At 46.9% G+C, this 21,715-nt stretch overlaps 1 protein-coding gene across 1 annotated transcript in view; it reads right to left on the bottom strand.

Moving 5' to 3' along the window:
- The window catches only part of LOC146338463 (protocadherin-11 X-linked-like), a 247,395-nt gene extending 244,808 nt beyond the window's left edge, over nt 1–2,587 (bottom strand). The window contains exon 1 of the mRNA XM_084813319.1: nt 1,687–2,587. The gene's annotated coding sequence lies outside the window, so the exon portion shown is untranslated. The remainder of the gene's footprint in view (nt 1–1,686) is intronic.
- Between the last annotated feature and the right edge of the window lie 19,128 nt (nt 2,588–21,715).

The raw sequence follows: 21,715 nt of genomic DNA, 5'->3' as shown, positions 1-21,715 counted from the left end.
TCCGCAACAAGTTTAAAACATCCAATATCTTTATTTCATCTGCCATATATCAACTTTCAGTTATGTTATGAAGAAAAAAGTTCATCTGCATGTGGCAAGAGTTCTGTTTGGATAGTTTCCATTTTCATATTTATTGCAACTAGAAGTTCAAGTATTTGTCCTTACTAGAGTAGATGTGCTGAATTTTATTCTAACTGCTTCTTGGATAAGCATCTTCCATTTCTGATGGGCCAAGATTTCCATACCGTCAACACTTCCTCAAATTGGCATGGAAGTCTGATGCTCACCAAAAGTGGTGGCTTCATTATTTTGTCTTTTTAACAAAACACTTGTTAAGCTCAAATAGGTGTCAAGCTATTTTAAGGCAACGCTGTGTTCACATGATCCACGCCCCCTCCCCGCCGCCACCAACATGGTTATGCAGAAGCTAATACCTCCTCCTCCCCTGCTCCTCATGACAAACCTTTAGAGCGACTTCGTACAAGTTATTACTATGCCAAGCTTGCACGTAGAAAAGGAGAGAGACCCCCAGCTTGGGAGTCAGTCTAGGAGATTTCTTTCTGCAGTCAGCAGGTTGTAAAGATCCACACCCTGACCAATTCTCACCTGGCATGTCGTGGAGGCACCCTGGGGGTGGAGATGCCATAAGCCTGCCTTATTCACTTTCTTTCAACACTCCGAAGAAAGGAAAGGAGGAGAAGCACTTGGCTTAGTCCTACAGGGAAAGCCCCCCCCCCTTTTTTTTCTTAGCTGGCATGTCTATACAGAGATACCAGCCCATTCACCGCAATGCCTAGGTTTCTTCTCATACCGATTCAAAGGCTCAAGGAAAGCAAGTCTCTCATGGAGACAGAGAGAGATCCTTCGCCCATCTGATCCGCTTTACATCTCATTCCAGTACCCCAAATCCACAGCAACTTCAAGCTCATCACCACCAGAGTTCAAGGAAATCCTTCAGTCAGGGAACTTCATTTACAATCCACCACATTGCCAGGGGTTTTACTCTCCCCTCCCCTAACACACACACACACACACACACACACGCCAGCAGGTTTTTAATGCAATCCCCCATCTAATGCAGTCTCCATTACAAGATTACAATTGCATCAATAAAATACTCCATACGTTTTCTCCGCCACCCTACCCCCATCTCTAGTATCCCCCCCCCCAAAAAAAAATACTCTGCACCCTGTCTGACACCCAAATCTGATCTGCTTTCACTGGAGTGATGGGGTTGCATTGCAGAAGGGAGGAGAAGGCTACTATCTTCGGGGGTGGGGTGTATTCTACATAGCACATCACAGATCTATGGGTCAGCCGGGCCCCCTTCTCCCAGCAGCTACATGGTTTTCCTCTCCCACCCATGCCAAAGGCAAGCCAGAGCCGTACCACCACCCCACCACCCCATAGCTAGAAGATCTGTAACACATCGCACCAGTCACACGCTCTTCAGCGGACGAGTCACGCATTCGAGTCTCCACTCCTAGTTTGTGATCGCATCATTTTCACTGGAGACATCTCCACCAGGATTTTTTTTTCCCCCCCATTGACAAGGGAGGCGGGGGGGGGGGTCCTAGGGAGATATGCGTGCGGGTTGGAGAGGGGAGATGTTGGCTTGATCTCCAACCCCCCATTCAAAGTCTCCTCAGCTCCTCTGTATCTACATCACCCACTCCTCTGTCTTACCTTGAATGCCTTCTGTACCAGGTCCAGGGAACCTTGGTCTAAATCAGCTCCTCAGCCATGCTTCTCCACAAACCTCAGAGTCAGACCCAAGCGCACCACGGGAAGAAGAAGGAGAAGAAGAAGAAATCCTTGTTCTGCTCAAAATTTAAAGAGAAAGAAGGGAGGGAGGGAGGAAGGAAATAGTCTAGGGCCAGAAAGAGGGATGGATTGATCAAAGGGAAAGTAGCGGTACTTGTGAAGGGATGCTTTTTTGTCCCCCTCACAGAGGCGAGGAAAAAGATCCGAAGTTGAGAGTTATTCAAGTGCACCTTGCTTTGCAGTCGTGGGGTGGGGATCGGGCAAGTCAGGGGGATTTCTTTTTTTTTTTAAAAAAAAGTGTGAGACAAGTGAAACCTTCCTCTCTTCTCAAATGCCCAAGTAAGCGCTTGAAGAAGAAGAAGTAGAAGCAGCAGCAGCAGCAGAAGCAGAAGCAGCAGCAGAAGCGGGTGATGCCGTGTCCGGACAGCTGCTGACGGGCTGGTTGCCTTTTAACTTGCACAAGGAGATTTGCAACTTGGAACAGCAACAAGAAGAAGAATCCTTCGGCTTTGGCAATCGCCAAGATTTCTAAAGCACTCTTCTTCGGCAGAACCGACCGAGTCCCTCGCGGGGGCTTGCTGCTGGAGGGAGGGGGGGGGAGAAAGCGGCGGCGGCGGCCAAAGCCAGACGATCGTCCCCCAGCGGAGAGGGGAAAGGGGGTCCCCCGCCCGCGATCCGCCGCGATCCGCAGGGCTCCCCCCGTAGGCGGGCGGAGGAGAGCGGCAGCTCGCGGGGATTGCTGCTGCTGCTGCTGCTGCGAATGCCGCCGCTCCTGCCCCACGCAGCGGTTGCATCCGCTCCGCGCCTGCGACTGCCGCCGTCTGAACTCCGCTTTCCCCCAACACCGCCAGCAAGTCCTCTCCGGGACTGACATCACTGCAAAAGGGGCGGGGAGTGGAGGGGAAAATGCAAATGAGGGAGGAGGGGGGAAGAGAAGGAGGGAGGCGATTTTTTATTTTTCTCTCTTTTTTTTTGGTATAATAAAAAGTGGTGTGTGTGTTTTCTTTCCTCTTAAAGGCTTCTGTGAGCTGCTGCTTTTAGCTTCACGAAAAGCTGGAGAAGGCATCGGCAGTACAGAGTGAGTCATGCTTGCTGCTGCCGCCAATAATAATAATAATAGTAATAATAATAATAATTAAAAATCATAATCTAGGGGAGTACCTACTTCTGTTTTCATTGCCTGGCATTCTCCTGGGAAGAAACGGAGAATTCCTTTGGGAACGATTACTGATCGCCCCCCCCCCTTTTATTTACATTTATTAGATTTTTACTCCCATCCTTCCCCCAGGGAGCTTAAGGCGGTGTACACAGTCTCTCCCCCCCCACACACACACACAATAGCCCTGTGAGGTATGTTGGGCTGGGGGTGGGAGGAATAATTTGCCCAAGGTCACCCAATGAGTTCCATGCCTAAGGAGTGTGGATTGGAACCCAGACTCTTTATGTTCCCGTGTAAGAACTACTACACCCTTATTCCTGTGTGGAGGGTGATGGGTGTTGAGAGAGGTGGGGCTGCTCTAGTTGCTAAGCATCTTTACTGAGAGGTGTGTCGCCCTGAGAGCTCAAAACAGAAGCCCAAAGGGCCTTGAGAGCAAATCTGTTTCATTCACACACCACTAGGTTGGTCACCAGAGAATGAGGAAGTTACTAACTTCAGGTTGGTCTGCAAACAGTCCTCTGTGTAGGGCTCTACATTTGAGGAGATTCACTCTCCTACTGAAGCCTTCATTGGGGTACAGAGGAGAGAACTTGTAAAGGTTGCCTAGAGGTGAGAATCTGAATAGGCATAGCTTTTCTCATTGTACAATTAGGTTGTCTGCTTCTAGCAGACTATTCACATCTCTGCCTGCTAATTGTATGGGAGTCCTCTTTGCTTTAGAACTTTATCCTATTGCCTCTCTTATTCACAGTCCAATGACTACCAAGCTCCCATCCCTGTAAGGTTGCCTCTTTTCTCTAGCCTTACTCCTACACTGGTATGGTGTGGTGGTTAAAGTATTGGACTTGGACTCAGGAGATCCAAAGTTCAAATCCAAATCAGCCGTTAAACTCACTTGGTGACCCTGGGCCAATCACTATATAATCTACCTCACAGGATTGTTGTGCATATAAAAGCAGAAGGGGGGATGAGAACGACACATACCTTGGAAGAAAGGTGGGATATAAGTGTGGTTGTGATTGATGATGATAACAGTAATGGTCATTCATAACAGCAGCTTGCATGCAAGTTTGCCAACAAACAGAGAAAATGGACAAGTTGTTCTTATGCCATTAATGACAGCTTGTTACAGAGGAATCAACAGGTGGAGCGTTTTATGGCATGGAATAAACATTAACACCTGTTAATGTCTACATCTCCTGCTGGTTATCAAGGCAGAGCTAAAGGAACTATTTGAAACCTTGGCAACCTGGCTTACATGAAGAAAAGAAGCAGGATAAACTTTTCCCTGTAATTTTATCTTCCTGTTAGGAGAAGTTTCCAAGATGTAACATCACATATTATCATCACTTCCTCTAGTCTATTCCCAGTGTTCAGACTATGAGTGTAATTGCTCATGGAGCCCAAACAGCACCACCCACAGTATAAAAAAAGGGACCTAGAGAGAGGGAGGGAACTCAAAAACCTCTAAGGCCCTCCTCTGGCTGCCTACACCCAGGGAAGCTTGGAAGATGGCAACAAGGGAGAGGGCCTTTTCAGTGGCTGCGGCCCCCAAATTATGGAATGATCTCCCCAACGAGGCCCACCTGGCACCAACATTGTTATCTTTTTGGCAACAGGTTAAGACCTGTCTCTTCTCCCAGGCATTCAGCAGTATATGATAAGTGCTTAATCATTCCTGGAATGTCTTATTAGGGATGTTAGAGAACTCTGCCATGGACTCCAGTGAGGCTGGATTCTTTAGAATCTGGCCCCCCAGAGTTTGTGGCAGAATGGAGCAATCCCCACCACCACCCTGCAAAACTTCCCCGGGACGGACCCTACCTTGTGTCAGCCATCCGCTGCCCTCATCTGCAGGTGTGAATGGTGGCCCCGGTCTGCATCCGCCATTTCCCTCACTCTGTTAGCCATGATAGGCTATGTAAGTATTTACGTAGCCTATGATGGTAAAGAGCAGGGGCGCAAATAGCATCTGCTACGCCATTTGCATCCCTGCTCTTTTTGTGATAGGCTATGTAAATATATAAGTAGCCTACCATGGCTAATGCAGGGATGCAAATGGTGGCCACTACGCCATTTGCATCCCATGGTTATGGTTGCTTGCCTTGAGATTGTTTGTTTGATGCTGTTTTAGATAAGTTTCTTTTGTGTATATTGTCTGTTCATGTTTTTTTATGTAAATGGTTTTTAATCTCTGTATATTGTATTTTTAATGTTTTTAATCTTTGTAAACCACCCAGAGAGCTCCAATATTGGGTGGTATTGAAATGTTAATAATAATAATAATAATAATAATAATAATAATAATAGCCCATTCTGTGGCCACTGAGGGCAGTATCCAGTCCACACATGGCCAGTGTGGTGGCCAGTTCCCCCAGAACTGCTACATTGCTGCCCCAAGAGGTAGGGTCTGCTTGTGGACTGGGGCTGGCAGAGTTGGTTGCACTCAGAAGGGAACTGCCAGTGTTGTGGCTGCCTACCTGCAGAAAAGCCCTACTGGATACTGCCCTGAGTATGGTCAGTCAGTGGCCACAGAATGTTGGCTGAGTGTGGCGGGTGGCACAGAAAATCTGGTGGAAGACGGAATGGAGTAGTTGGACTCCTGTCCAGCAGCACTCCACAAGGCAACATTTGGTTGCTGTTTCCATGCATAAATACTATATTAGGCTTTTAAAAATCAATATGTTTTACAGTGTTCATTGTTCCAGCAGAGCATTCTGCATATGGGCAAGATTTTCATGGAGGAAAAGGCTATAAATAGCTACTCGTCATAATGGCCATATGTTATGCCCACTCAGAGGCAGTGTGCCTCCAAATACCAGTTGCTGGAAAGTGCTGTCTTGCCCTCATGTCCCGCTTGTGGGCTTCCCATTAGGGCATCTGGTTGGCGACTGTAACAGAATGCTGGACTAGGTAGGCCTTTGGTCTGATCCAGCATGGCGGCTCTTATGGTCTTAACAACATCTAAGGGCACAATCCTCCGCTGATGCTCAGAAGCCTCCAAACCCTGAGTGCAGAGCGGGAGGAGCAGCAGAAGCAAGGTTTGCCTCCATGCTCTTCCTGTTCTGCCTTTTGGCTCAATGGGTTTTCTGCCCATCCAGCTGGGGTGTATCAGAGTGGGAGGGAAGGAGGCTGGGGAGGCCTTGGGATACATCATACCCCAGCTTCCCCAGTCCCCTCCCCACCCACTGGTGCACCCCCTCTACCCACTATCTGAGGCCACTTTTGTGACCTCAGGGAGGTAGTGGGCACAGTTCTCTCTGCTCTGGCTGCAAGGGGGAATGGGTGGGGAGCACAGATTCCTGGCTCCAAGGTTGGAGATGCTACCTAGGTGCCATAGGATTGTTCCATCTGTAGATAATCTCCCCATTCTTTGTCCACCCATTCCCTTCTATCTGCCCACGTATCCACTTTCTATAAGTAGAACAGGATAATTAAAGTTTTGTATATGCCACACTATGCAGCAATATCAAAGAGAAACCAAAACAGTGGTGCGGGAGAAAGCAAATATCTATATCAATTAAAGAGGAACGTGGGTTTTCTTTTCACTATGGAGACAAGGGGCTTCTTCACAAGGAGCTATTATCCTATTATTGAGATTGCTCACTCACTTGTAGGCCCTTCAGATGATGTCGTTCACCTCCAGGGCATCTCCTAAATGACATTTATTTCATTTTTTAATAGATCAGAGATAATAAGGTATGAAGTTACCCCGCTTGTGTTCTGCTTGAGTTCCCTCTGTGAAAAAGGAAAAGGCACAAGAAGAAGAGCTAGATCAATGAAACACATGGAAGACCCAAATAAGGGGGAGAAGGACGGGGGGGGGAAAGGAAGCACATGTAAAGGGCATGCGTTGTGATCCTGCATTTAAAACAGAAGCAGAAAGCCCCATTTTAAATGCGAGATTTTAGGCTGGTGTAGAGATGCTCAAGGGATGGGTAGATCTGTTTAATCTGATTCTACAGTGTTCCTCTTTTTCCCACCACAAAGATCTTTCCATGCTGGTTCTGGGTGTGGATGGGGAGGTTTCTAATGAAGAAAAGCTAATCCATATATGTTTGGGACATTACATATATGTATGCATTTTTGTACATACCTACCCGTTTCATAAAGTATATTTGAACACATTTTTAGTGCAGGTTTTTTGTGTGTGTGTGTGTGTGTGTGTACACTTACTATGAGTTTTTCTTTGTGCATTTAATCAATCAGGCACACTTTTCCTGCATTGCAAGCCCTGAAATGTATGGATTTCCAAACACCAAGGATGTCTGAGTCTGCATCCATTTCTAGGTGGTCTGGATTACAGACATCTATAAACAAACAAAGCCCCCAAAATCTGATGGTGGATTCTTCCTTAATAAAAATGATCAGTCAGTGATAGATGCTTGCATGTGGAAGATGTGGGGGCTTGAAAAGCAGGGTGGCAGGGAAGAATGTAAGGGCAGTACTTTTCTCAGCACAGAAGTGCAGGTGTGGGGGAAACAAACAAGAACCATTTAACATTACTGTGAACGTGGTTGCTCGGCTTTTAAAGGCACAGGAGCCCTGCCAGATTGTGTGTAGGGTGAGTTAATGTGACACAACCTCATTACTTCCAAAGCTGTGTAGGAGGAGTGGTGAGGTGCCAACTGCCCTTGCTCCCAGTCAAGAGCAAGGACAGCAGCCATGATGCCACTGTGACATGGATTTTGATCATCTGACATCTTTGCTAGTCTTTCCCTTGTGTCTCTATCTCCTCCAACTACTCTCTTCTCTCATGTTCTTTAACCTCGTTGCCTTCGTTTGGGACTGGGAGCTATGCCTTGACATCACTGTTTCATGAGACACATCTTCTCATCCATTCTGACTCACTTCCTGACACAGATCCTCTTGGTCCTAGATAAAGCATGAGATTTTAGTTCCAACTCAACTGACCTCTCACTTCACCAGCCCATTCTTATGAAAATTCTATGCCACCTATTTCTTCTCCTGCACTTAGTTTGATTGGGTGCCTTTAAGAATCTTCTAGGCAGCAACTTTTCAGTAGGTTAAGTCCCTCACACCATGGTTTTGTCTCCATGCAGACAAAAGGTTCATCTTCTGGTGATTTAATTTTGGGGGGATGGAGGTTGGGGGGGGTACTCACACAGCTGTTAAAGGCACAGGAGCCCTCCTTTTCTGTGGTGGGGGGAGTGCACTGCCAAATATATATTCAGTAGGATAAATGTTGTAACGTGTTGCAGTTGTAAATCCACTTTTCAGGCTGTTAACTCTGAAATACTTCCATTGAGTTCAGTACCCCAAGCTCAAAGTCTGATTGTATGCATCCGTTCACAGAAATAAGCCCACTTGTGTTCACTATGACTCACTTCCAAGCAATCATGCATATTTACTCAGGAGTAAGTCTTACTGTATTCAATGGGTTTACTCCCAGATGAGCGTGCATAGGATTGCCGCCTAAATAGCTTGCTATGATGCTGTGTTGTATCAGAAGACAGTTTCCATTTCTGTGAACTATCATTATCTCCCCCTCCCCAAGTTCATACAGTTAACAGTTGGAGGAAAAAAATAAAAAATAAGAAAAAACAGATTTGCAGCTCCTACTTAATGTATACTGTTTATTCTAACAATTTGGGTTGTTTGCTTAGATTTTAAATTTGCCTGAAGTATGAAGCTTGCCAAACAAAATAATTAATATGTGCTTTAGTATTCTCTTTTCTGAACTTTGCTATCTGGAGGAGGAGGAGGAGGTGGTGGTGGTGGTGGTGTGCGTGAGTGCGTGCATGCATGCATTTTAAAGAATCTTAACAGGGATGAAGGAGACATGCTTAGGCCTTGAAAAGCAGAGAGACCCTGCTTGCAGCAGTATTCCTTTTAAGTTTAGTAGGGATGGTGGAGAATTCTGCCACGGATTTCAGTGAGGCTGAATGCACTGGCATTCGGCCCCCCGAAATCCGTGGAGGAACGGTCTGCCCACCCTGCCCCCCCACAGATCCCCCCCGGGACAAAACTTACCTGGGGCGGATGTTCCGGACGGTGGCGGCTCCAGCGGCGGTTTCGGCGGCGGCGGCTGGTCTTCCGACTGGCTGCTGCTGCTGCCGCCATTTGCAGTCTGGTCTTTTGTTTTTTGGGGTTTTTCTACCCAGACGTGATAGGCTACGTAAAGACTTACATAGTCTATCATGTCTGGGTAAAAAAAAAAAAAGGCGTACGCAAATGGTGGCAGCTACGGCAGCCTCCATTTGCGTTCCTTATGTTTCACTGTTTTAGTCTATGTAAATGTGTACGTAGACTATTACAGCGAAAATAAAGGGGAACGCAAATAGCGTAGTGGGCGCTATTTGCGTTCTTTTTTGATTCACTGTTTTAGCCTACATACATATTAATGTAGGCTAAAACGGCAAATCAAAAAGGAACGCAAATAGCGCCCACTATGCTATTTGCGTTCCCCTTTATTTTCGCTGTAATAGTCTACATAAATATTTACGTAGACTAAAACAGAGAAAAATAAGGAATGCAAATGGCGGCCGCCGTAGCCACCACCATTTGCATATGCGTTTTTTTCTACTTTGCCGTGATAGGCTATGTAAATATTTACATAGCCTATCACGGTTAAATACAGGGACACAAATGGCGACGGCTACAGCAGCCGCCATTTGCATCCCTGCTGCCCAGGGGCCAGATATCCGGCTGCTGGCGGAGCCGGCCGGCGGCTCTGTGGAATCCCCGCAGAGCGGAGCTGGCCAGGCAGGACTCCGGGGAGAGGGATGGAGCGCCTCCCCCCATTGAGGATTCTGGGGGGAGGGACAGAGTGCCTCCCCCCCAACCACGAAGCAGATCCACGAAATGGTAAGTGACTTTCGTATATCCCTAAAGATTAGTAGACAACTGTCCCCATCCTCCACTCATTCATCATATTCTGAGGGGTGGATTATTGTGTCTGTGCTACAAAATATCAGCCAAATATCACTGTAGCCTTCCAGTTTGTATTTACTGAGTGAGACAGGAAGACTGAAAAGCATTCTGAGAAAGCAGCCTCGGAGACCACATCACCCAACATAACATGCCTATTTCCCACTTACTAATATTATATTCAGGGTACATTTGCAATCAATTTATATCAGTCATAATAGTGTATGCTGCAACTGACCCATGTAATTCTGGCTGGGCTAATTTTCCCCTTGCTGTATTGTCAGGGAAAGTAAGAATGCTATTCTATGGGTCCCTGAAAGGGAATCCCAGGGGCCATAAGGTCAGAACTCCCACTCCAACAGGAGAGAGAAAGAGAAAGGTCTACCTTGGAGATAGACATCTGAACCTCTTCCCAGACAATGCTGAAATCTGCATGTCCAGTTCATCACAAAATGTTGGAAGTCTGACAGTTTAGAAGGGTGTGTGCTGGTGTGTATGCCAGGAGAGGCTACAGGTCCACAGAGCAGTGACAGATCTACACCAGGGGCCAGGGCCGGCCCTTCCATTAGGCAGAATGAGTTAGTCACTTCAGGCGGCAGATGCTGGGAGGCAGCAGGAAAGTGTTTCAGGAAGAGCTGTGGGCCATGTGTCTTGCCTTCTACCTCTCAAGCTAACCTGCTGCCTTCAGATACAGTGGAGGAAGCTGTCCCATTCCCAGAATTGAAGCAAGATTCATCTGCTAACCCAGTCAGCTTTTGTACATGGAATGGGAGGGGGCACTGTATTGTTCGCCTCAGGCAGCAAAATATCTTGGGCAGCTCTGCCAGCAGCAGATCTACACCAGATCCCCAAAAGAGGACACCGTTTTTAGGGATCGTGCAGGCACCCATTTTGCTCCACAAATCTGTTGGACCAATGGCGCCTGTAACCACCAAGCTGGGCCCGCTGAGCCCTCCCCCGCACTTGCTGGTCCTGGACTGCCCTCCCACGTTCGGTAAGCAGGCCGCAACTTACCCGGGCCCGTCCACCTCTGTCCTGATTGCAAAGTTTTTAAACAACATGGCAACCGACAGCCCACCCCATGCCCATAGACTTATACACAAAATAGTACTGTGAATCTAGAGTATATGGGTGATTCACAGTGCTTTTTGCGTATTAGTCTATGTGGGCACACACTTTAAAAACATGGCGATTTGGGACAGAAACAGATGGGCCCAGGTAAGTTGTGGGCTGCTTACAGAGCATGGAGGGGGGCTCGAGTGTAACCCGGGGGGGCAGCGAGTGGAGGCAGGGGTTGGGCAGGTGCCCGAAGAACCCGGATGGGGGGGCACTCGTCCATCTCTAACATTTTACACAATATTCACATATGCTAATTTATATTTATAAATGCAAATTTAGAGCAAATTAGTATCACTTAGAAAGAAATACAATGCATCTGACCATAGTGGGAAAGACTATGACCATCTGACCACTGTGCCTGATCAGTCAGCTGTTCTCCAGGTGTTCACTGTAGATGGACAATTTCAAGCCCCCTTTCACTCCTTCCTTTCTTGTGGCTCTTGATCTTTAAACAGGCTTTGGACTGGACTGCCCTTCAAACAGAGGACTGTTATCCTCTGACAGCCCTTCAGATAGAGGACTGCCTTCTCTATATTAGGACACATGATCACCCTAGCCATTACTTCCAGATAAACCTGCCCAGGATTGCACTGTAAGGAAATGCAGAGTGCATTTATAGACTCCACCTTTATTATATATTCTGCCACACAGTTTACCACAAGTCTGCACTATTTTCATGTGTAGTCAGGGCTGGCCCTACCATCAGGCAGGGTGAGGCAGCCTCCTCAGGTAATGGATACTGGGTGATGAGTATTGATGAGATGTTAGAGCAGGTGTAGGGAGCCTTTTTTGGGTCCCCAAAATTTGGCAGTTTGAGAAACTCTCCTGGGCACTAGCACAAAATGGCTACCATGGGAAGTGTTGCAAAGGACAAGTAACCTGCCCCCCCAAAGAGAGTACAAGCAGAGGTGGGGTCTGACACACACACATACCCACACATACAGACATATTTCACATTAATCCCAGCTGCTAGTGAGAAAATGTGTTATTATTTTTTATTTTTACATGGGAGGGGTAGGACAGTTTGGCAGGCAGGCACCAAGAAAAGTCACCAGGGGTGCATTAGTACCACATCATGTTGCCTACCCCTGGGTTACAGCATCCTTCCCCAACCTGTTATCCTCTAGATATTATGGTCTAAAATTGCCAACATTCTTGACCATTGGCCATACTGGCTGGAGTTGCTGTGAGTTGAAGTCTACAACAACTGGATGGCATCAGATAGGGGAAGGCTGGATTAGAGGACAAAGCTATGTCCTGTGTCTCTTCCAAGCTATCCATTCAGTATGATGGAAGAAGACACTGTCGTGTCACCAGCATTGAGGTAAGAATCAACTGGCTTCTGTTCATGTATTGGTGGAAGGGAGGGATGATGCCTCAAATAGCAAAATGGCTTCTCTGACCTGGTAACGCTTGTCATGATCATGCAAACAACCCTGATACCTTGGGATAGTATGGTGATCTGTACTGTCATTTATGTTGTGTTATGTGACCATTTGTTTATATGCCACTTTTCAGACAAAGGCCCTCAAAGTGGTATACAAGAAAAATAAAATGTATAGTTAAATCAACATAATACCATTGCCAACCAATCAAGAGACACCAATAACAACAAATATCAAAATTAAATATTAATCATTAGGTAAGTGAGTTTTCAGTTCCCCATAGTATACATGGAACTACATGCTATATTAGTTGTCTAGGTGGACCCAGAAGCCACACTGCCAAGAAGTGTGCAATCCTATGCATGTTTAGGAAGAAAGAAACCTACAATGCCCAGCATACCCCAGCCCCGAGGACTGTGTCCTAAAAGTATCTCAAGAAGATTACTGGCTACAGAGTCATTTGGTCATCTGTACCATCCTGCCCAGTGATGAAGAGAATTGTTAGAATTCCACTGCAGATGTGTGGTTAAAAAGAACAAAAAAGGTGGGGGGAGAGAAAAAGTTTAAATTCTTGTCTATATCCACCCAGAGATGACCATTTACTAAGTGGTAGCTTACTATTGTGTGCCTCTAACCACTGGACAAACCATGTGTCAGAGTCCATAAAGACTACCAACCCAGTTTGGTCCTCCTTCCTAGTAATAAAGCCATTTGGAAAGCCAAGTCCCTCCAGTTTGTCCAGGCTTTTCACACAGGTGTGCTGAACCTCTTTCAGCCTAAGGATCAAATTTCAGGGCTGAATTTCATTGTGGAGAAGAAGCTCTAGGGGCTGTGTGTTCCAGTGGTGAGTGAAGGCAAACAGGGTAGGGCCAAAAATGCAAATACAAAAACAAAAACAAAAAAACCCACCAAAAAAACCACTGTTAGCTCAAAGCTCTTGCCAGAGGCATTTCAGTCTTTTAGAAAGCGCGCGGGCGGGGCGGGGGGACTGCACAAAAGGTAGGAACCACCAAGCACTCAGTAGTTGGGTGACAGGGGGGTATGGTCATCTGGGGAACCCCAGAGGAGTGGATTGGGATCACCAGCAGCAGCAGGCTGGATTTGGCCCTGGAGCCTGAGGTTGTACACCCCTATTTTAACTGTTAACACCAACTGACATTTCCTGGCTGTAACCAGATTTTTTAATAAACTTTTCGGGGACACTGCTCTTTATGACATCATTCAGGGCACAATCCTATCAGGATGCCTGTGGTTGACCAGCATTCCTATGCAGACCAGGAGGAGCATGGAGGCAATCTTCTCCTTTGTGCTTCTCCTGCTGTGCATTTTCGCTAGACAGGCTTTTTGCCTGTCTAGCTGAGGCTCTGCAGAGTAGGAGGGAAGGAGGCTGGCCGGCCTCTTCATATGCCAGCCTCCCCAGTCCCCTCCCCTCCTTGCCCACAGAACCTCCCTCTTTCCCTCATCTCCGAGGTCGCCAACATAGTTCTCTCCATCTGGGTGGGCAGGGGGAGGGGAGCTCAGACTCCAGGGGTCTCAGGTCCAAGCACTGACTCCAACCTCAGATCCAGGTTTCTAGGCTATCCTATGCCCCCGTTCCCCTTCGACTTTGTCTAGGGGCCATAGGATTGCTCTCCCCAAGTGTTTTACATTTGTTGTTTTACCTTTTGTCATTTTTATGGTTTTAACCTGATGTACACCACCTTGAGGAATATTATGAAACCAATCTAGGATTTAGTTCTTTTTTTAAAAAAATAATAAATAAGGAGAGTTTTACTACACATCAGGTTCAACTAACTAAATAAATAGAGAAATAAATAAATGAGTGTCTAACCACACATCAGGTGCAGGTGTGTGGTAAAAAATGTAGTAAATTGGTTCATCTGCATCCATTTTCTGTCTCAGGCTGCCAAGTTGTGAGGGAAATGTTGTCATCCCCCTAGATTTATAATTAGGTGCAGATGTGTGGTAAAAATTCTCCTTAGGCTTTGGGAGGTTGGTACTGTCCTTAGGAAGTAACAGTAACACCTATGTTTTAACCAAGGCCTTGGAGAACAAATTTCAGCTATGACCAAGAGTTGGATTTTAATTACATTGCATGGAGGGTGGGGTGGGGGTGGAAACACAACTGTAAACATTGCTCCATGAAGCAAACGAGCGAGTGAGCTGATGACAATGTAATTATCTTTCACTTTCTCTACAGAAATGAAACTCTATAAAAGCAACGAAAATAAATATTCAAAGGCATCACTTTTTTTTCCTTTTCCTTTTTTTGCCCACTTAAACGAAAGCTTTATGCTTTATCACATCAGCAGGCACTGCTGCCCCTGAATGTTGATTATGTTTACGAACAAAGATAGCTCCCACCAAATTTTTGTTTTTAGTATTTTAGTTTCTAAGGGCACAATCCTAAGCATGTTTAGACAGAAGAAGAAAAAAGTCGTACAACTCCCAGTCCCAGCCTTTGGAGGAGGGTGGCAAGAAAAGTGGGTATTCCAGCAAGGGTGGCATGAAAATGTTTGTTTTCTTGCCTGAGAACAACATGGCCTACACCTGCAACAAGTGCAAGTTGATCACGCTGCTGGAGGAAAAAGTAAGTGGACTGGAGCGGCGACTGTCAACCCTCCGGGGAATAAGAGAACACGAAGAGTTCTTGGACAGAATGGGGGAACTACAGCAGCAAAGGGCAGACCAGAAGCTTGAAGAGCAACAGCAAGATGAGGCAGTGGGAAATGCTGAGGTGAAGAAAAATGGAGTAGAGGATACTCCTTGGAAAACGGTGACAGTTAGGAGAAGAAGAACTAGACGCCACTCTGCACCAGTGGAAGCGGTGGAGCTGTGGAACCGATTCCAGGTACTTGCAGATGAGACTGGAGGACAGCCTGCAGAGGAAGAATCACAGGGGAACCTGCATGAGAGTGAGCAAGAGGCTAAAGGTCAGTCAAACAGAGGCGATGAAACCCAGGCCTACAAGAAGAAGAAGAGAAGAGTGGTAGTAGTGGGAGACTCCTTGCTGCGTGGGATCGAGACCCAAGTATGTCGCGAAGACCCGTGGACTCACCAGGTATGTTGTCTCCCGGGAGGACAGATTAGAGACGTGACTGAAAGGTTGCCTGCACTCATAAAGCCCACTGACAGGTATCCCTTTCTTCTCATCCATGTGGGAACAAATGATACCGCCAAGCGGAGCTACGAAGAGATCACGTCAGACTTTGAAGCTTTGGGAAGGAAACTCAAGAACTTTGGGGCCCAGATAGTTTTCTCATCCATCCTTCCAGTAGTTAGAAGAGGGATAGAAAGGGAACGAAAAATACTCTGGGTGAATGACTGGCTACGAAGGTGGTGCCGACGAGAGAGATTTGGATTCTGGGACCACGGGCTATACTTCCTGGAAGATGGGCTGTTGGCTAGGGATGGGTTGCACCTCACAAAGGCTGGGAAGAATGTGTTTGGCCACAGCATGAAGAACTTCATCAGGAGGGCTTTAAACTGAATCCTACGGGGAAGGGAGATGTAATGTTGGGGGTAACAATGGACGTAGGCACATGCACTGCAATGGAGAGAACAGCTCTGATAGCGCCCAATAATAGTCTTCAGACACAGGTAGGAAGAAAGCCAGACTATGAAGCACATGGTCTTCGATGTCTATATACTAATGCCCAGAGTATGGGAAACAAACAGAACGAACTTGAACTCTTAATACAGGAGGGAAATTATGACTTGATAGGTATAACTGAGACTTGGTGGGATGACTCTCATGACTGGAATACAGCAGTTGAAGGATATAACTTGTTCAAAAAGAACAGGAGGAACAGAAAGGGAGGCGGGGTTGCACTGTATGTGAAAAATACATATCTCTGCACAGAAATACAGGAGGAGGAGCTTGGTAGCCCCATCGAGAGCATCTGGGTTGAAATAAATGGAGCAAAGAATAAAAGGAACCTGGTGGTCGGAGTCTACTACCGGCCACCCAATCAAGGAGAAGACAAGGATGACACTTTTGAAAAGCAAATAGCCAATGTTTTAAGGAAGCATGATGTAGTAGTAATGGGGGACTTCAATTTCCCCGATATTTGTTGGGAGACAAATTCTGCAAAACATGGCCCCTCCAGGAAATTCCTGACTTGTGTGGCGGATAACTTCCTCCTACAGAAAGTAGAGGAAGGAACTAGAGGATCGGCTATCCTTGACTTGATCCTAACCAACAGAGATGACTTAGTGGATAAAGTAGCAGTTACAGGAACTCTGGGGGAAAGCGACCATGTTGTACTTGAGTTCTTGGTTCTAAGGGAAGCAAAAGCCGAGTGTACTCAAACACGTACCCTGGATTTTAGGAAAGCTGATTTTAATAAACTCAGAACAATGATCAGTAAGGTCCCATGGCAAGCAATGCTAGCGAGAAAAGGAGTCCAAGATGGGTGGGAACTTTTAAAAAAGGAAATTCTCAAGGCACAATCACAAACAATTCCAACAAGAAGAAAAGGTGGAAGACAACAGAAGAAGCCAATGTGGCTTCACAAAAAGCTTAGGGATGACCTGAAAACAAAAAAGGACACATATAGGAAGTGGAAAGAAGGCCAAGTAACAAAGGAAGAGTACAGGCAGGTAGCACAGAATTGCAGGGATGGCGTCAGGAAGGCTAAATTGGAGAACGAGGTGAGGTTAGCGAGGGATGCTAAAAACAACAAAAAGGCTTTCTTCAGCTACGTGCATAGTAAAAGGCAGAGGAAAGAAATGGTTGTTCAGCTATTAAATAAGGAGGGCAAAATGATAACAGAGGACAAAGAAAAGGCAGAGGTGCTCAATTCCTACTTTGGCTCAGTCTTCTCCCAAAAGAGGGTCTATGACCCCCCTGGCAAAGGCGAAGTACAGGCTGAAGGGGCAGGATTGCAGCTTGAGATCGACAGGCATATGGTCAAGGAACACCTCATTACTTTGAATGAGTTCAAATCTCCAGGGCCAGATGAACTGCATCCTAGAATCATAAAGGAACTGGCAGAAGAACTCTCAGAACCGCTGTCTATTCTCTTTGAGAAATCATGGAGGACCGGGGAAGTGCCAGATGACTGGAGGAGGGCTAACGTTGTCCCTATCTTCAAAAAGGGTAAAAAGGAGGAACCTGGGAACTACAGACCAGTCAGTCTGACATCAATCCCTGGGAAAATTCTGGAGCAGATCATAAAGCAATCCATCTGGAAGCACCTTGACAACAATGCCGTGATTACTCGAAGCCAACATGGATTTGTCAAAAACAAGTCCTGCCAGACAAATCTGATCTCATTTTTTGATCAAGTCACCTCCCTTGTAGACCGTGGGAATGCTGTAGACATCATATACCTCGACTTCAGCAAAGCTTTCGACAAAGTGCCCCATGATATCCTGATGAGCAAACTTGCTCGAAGTGGGCTAGATGAAACAACGATCATGTGGATCCACAGTTGGCTACAGAATCGGACTCAAAGAGTGCTTATCAATGGGACCTTCTCAAGCTGGGGAGAGGTAACGAGTGGGGTACCGCAGGGCTCAGTCCTGGGCCCAGTGCTCTTCAATATTTTTATTAATGACTTGGAGGAGGAGGTGCAGGGAATGCTGATCAAATTTGCAGATGACACAAAATTGGGAGGGATAGCTAATACTTTGGAAGACAGAAACAAAATTCAAAGTGATCTGGATAGACTGGAGTGCTGGGCAGAAAACAACAGAATGGCATTTAATAGGGACAAATGCCAAGTTCTGCACCTAGGAAAAAGAAACCAAATGCACAGTTACAAGATGGGGGATACGTGGCTCAACCACACTACGAGCGAGAAGGATCTTGGAATTGTCGTCGATCACAAGCTGAATATGAGCCAACAATGTGATGTGGCTGCAAAAAAGGCAAATGCTATTTTGGGCTGCATTCATAGAAGCATCGCTTCCAAATCCCGGGAAGTACTAGTTCCCCTCTACTCAGCACTGGTTAGGCCTCATCTGGAGTACTGTGTCCAGTTCTGGGCACCACACTTTAAGAAGGATGCAGACAAGCTGGAGAGGGTTCAAAGGAGGGCAACAAAGATGATCAGGGGACTGGAAACAAAGCCCTATGAAGAGAGACTGAAAGAAGTGGGCATGTTTAGCCTTGAGAAGAGAAGACTGAGGGGAGATATGATAGCACTCTTCAAGTACTTGAAAGGTTGTCACAGAGAAGAAGGCCAGGATCTCTTCTTGATCATCCCAGAGTGCAGGACACGGAATAATGGGCTCAAGTTACAGGAAGCCAGATTCCGACTGAACATCAGGAAAAACTTCCTGAGTGTCAGAGCAATACGGCAATGGAACCAATTACCTGGGGAGGTGGTGGGCTCTCCCACACTGGAGGCCTTCAAGACGAGGCTGGACAGCCATTTGTCAGGGATGCTCTGACTTGGATTCCTGCATTGAGCAGGGGGTTGGACTCGATGGCCTTGTAGGCCCCTTCCAACCCTACTATTCTATGATTCTATAAAAGTGGGAATCTAAGTGGTGATGGTGGGGGGCAAGAAAAGAAATAAACCCTCAAAATGAATTCTTGTGGGACCAAATTCTCTTGGGTCCCAAAAGGTTGCCTACTCCTGGTTTAAACTATGGTTAGTTCCAGGATGAAAACATGGTTTATGATTCTGACATGTCCACCAACTAGAGTTGAAATTAACTAGAGTTCTTCTTCACTTGGACATAATGGCTGGTTCAGATATTCTGGTAGGTTTAAAAGTGGAAGTTGTTGCTGGTGCTTATGTCTTCCTCATGGCTGTACCACAGGAGAAGAGGGGAGGGGAGCCAGAGAGTCTTTCACATAATGCTAAACCACTGTTTGTTGTTACATCTGGACAAACGCTTGTTTAGGGATACATGAAACACCCCTGAAAAACCTAACTAGTATTATTGAGATAATGGATGAGTGGATTTCCCCCACTTAATTCCATTCTATGATTATGCCATAGCTTCACCACCACTCCCTTCTTCTCCATATTTTTTTTGGTTTATTTTGGAGAATTCCTAAAATTGAGTTTGGAACTGGCTTGTACACAAGCCTCTTTCTGGCATGATATGAATGAAAGGAAGTTCATGCTAGGGATGTACGAAACACTTACTTGGTTCCATCCAGGGACATCCATGGTGGTGGGGAGGCGCTCTGTCACTCCCCGCAAAATTCTCCCTGGCCGGCTCTGCTCCGCAGCAACTCCACGGAGCCGCCGGCCGGGGCAGCCTGCAGCCGGACATCCAGCCACTGGGCTGCGCAGGGACGCAAATGGCGGCTGCTGTAGCCATTGCCATTTGTGTCCCTGTCTTTCACCGTGATAGGCTACGTCAATGTTTATATAGCCTATCATGGCAAAAACAAGGGAACGCAAATGATGGTGGCGGCTACAGCAGCCACCATTTGATTCGCGTTCCTGTTTTTTTGCTGTGATAGGCTACGTAAATATTTATGTAGCCTATCACAGCGAAAGGCAGGGGTGCAAATGGCATAGCGGCCACCATTTGCACCCCTCTCTTTTGCCATGATAGGCTACGTAAATATGTACGTAGCCTATCATGGCCAAAAAACAGGAATGCAATTGGCAGCCACCGTAGCTGCAGCCATTTGAGTTCCTTTTTTGCTGTGATAAGCTACATAAATATTTACGTAACCTATCATGGCCTCCACAGGGATGCAAATGGCATCCCTGCATTAGCTGTGATAGGCTACGTAAGTATTTATCACATGAACTATGTTCGTCAGTATCGCATGAACTAGGGATGTTGGAGAATTCCACCACAGATCTCAGTGAGGCCGAATGCCAGTGCATTTGGCCCCCCGAAGTCCATGACAGAACGAAGACACCCGCCCCACCACCCCACAAAAGGCACACGAAATGGAGCACTTACCTGGTGCCGTTCGCGCTGCTTTGCGAATGGTGGCCGCGTCTGCAGCCGCCATTTGCTTCTTCATTATTGCTGTGATAGGCTACGTAAATATTTAAATACTTACGTAGCCTATCATGGCAATAATGAAGAAGCGAATGGCGGCCACAGTTGCGGCCACCATTCGCAAAGCAGCGCGAACGGCACCAGGTAAGTGCTCCGTTTCGCATGCCTTTAGCGGGGCGGTGGTGGTGGGGCTTCGTTCCGCCATGGACTTCGGGGGGCCGAATGCACTGGCATTCGGCCTCACTGAGATCCGTGGTGGAATTCTCCAACATCCCTAGTTCATGCGATTTCCAGGGAGCAAAGCTAGTTTCACTCCCAATGGCATGCACCTTCCCCCAACATCCATGCATTAGACATTCATGTCTGTAGTTGGGAAGCCTACATGTGATCACCAGAGCTGATCACACAGGATTCAGCTCCTGGGGAAGCCAACGTGGATAGATGCCTATGATTATAGGCTCTCCTTCTGCAGACATCCATGCCTAATAACTGGATATTGGGACATCGATGGAGACCAGGAAAAGCTATGCAATGACAGGGCCAAAGAGCCAGTAGCATGCACATGCTCAGAACGGATTGCCACAATGTTCGTTTTGCTTCTCTTGTTCTTTTCCTTGCAAGATTTGAGTTCCAATATGCACCAGGACATGTGTGCACGGGCTTGCCATCAACTAACATCAGTTTCAGAGGGTCTTCCTTTGGTGCTCCTGCATTCTGACTTTAGAAGAGTGGTTCCTCAAAAGAGAAGGTCTTTTCAGTAGTCCTGAGTGAAACCCCTCCCCACGCCATTTTTCCAACCCATTCGCAGCCAATGAAGATGTGTGTGCGGTGGGGGTGGGGGGTCAACTTGATGATTTTTTTGTGGAAAGGTAGCTGAACTTACCAACATTCTCCCAGTGGATAGCAGCCATCATTCTCTCTCCGTCCGTCCCACCAGAAGTCCCCTCAAAATGATGTTGCATGACTTCTTGGGCAAAATGGAAGTTAGGAGAAGTACCACTGTTGAGATGAGACAGGTGCAGAAAAATGTGACCAAGGAGTGAAGTGTAAGGGCATCTTTCAGCCCTTCTGATCCCCCCCCCCAAATTTATGGGGGATAAACTTTCCATTCCATCTTAATGACAGTGCCATACAGCCTGATACACATCCTTATTCATGAGGAAGTCTTACTGTGCTCACTATGGATTACTCTAAAGAAGGGGTGGGCAACTCCCACAATCCCTCTCCATTGGTTATACTGGCTAGGTCTAAAAGAGCCAGTGTGGTGTAGGGATGGACGAAGGGGACTTACCTTGTCCCGCAGCTTGCTTCGCGGTGGGGGGAGGTGCTTCGGTTCTCCCCCCGAAGTTCAGGTGAAGGGGGGAGGCGCCCCGCCTCACCCGGCCAAAATTCAGGCTGGGGGGGGAGGCGCCCCATCCCTTGCCAGCGAAATTCAGGCTGGGGAGGAGCGCCCCGTCTACCTGGCCGTGAA

The sequence above is a fragment of the Heloderma suspectum genome, chromosome 9 (assembly GCF_057233095.1).
Source record: "Heloderma suspectum isolate Gila_16-S chromosome 9, 16-S_ref, whole genome shotgun sequence".
Lineage (NCBI taxonomy): Eukaryota > Metazoa > Chordata > Lepidosauria > Squamata > Helodermatidae > Heloderma > Heloderma suspectum.
The sequence above is the reverse complement of the archived record's forward strand: the minus strand, read 5'-3'. Positions and strand labels throughout refer to the sequence as shown.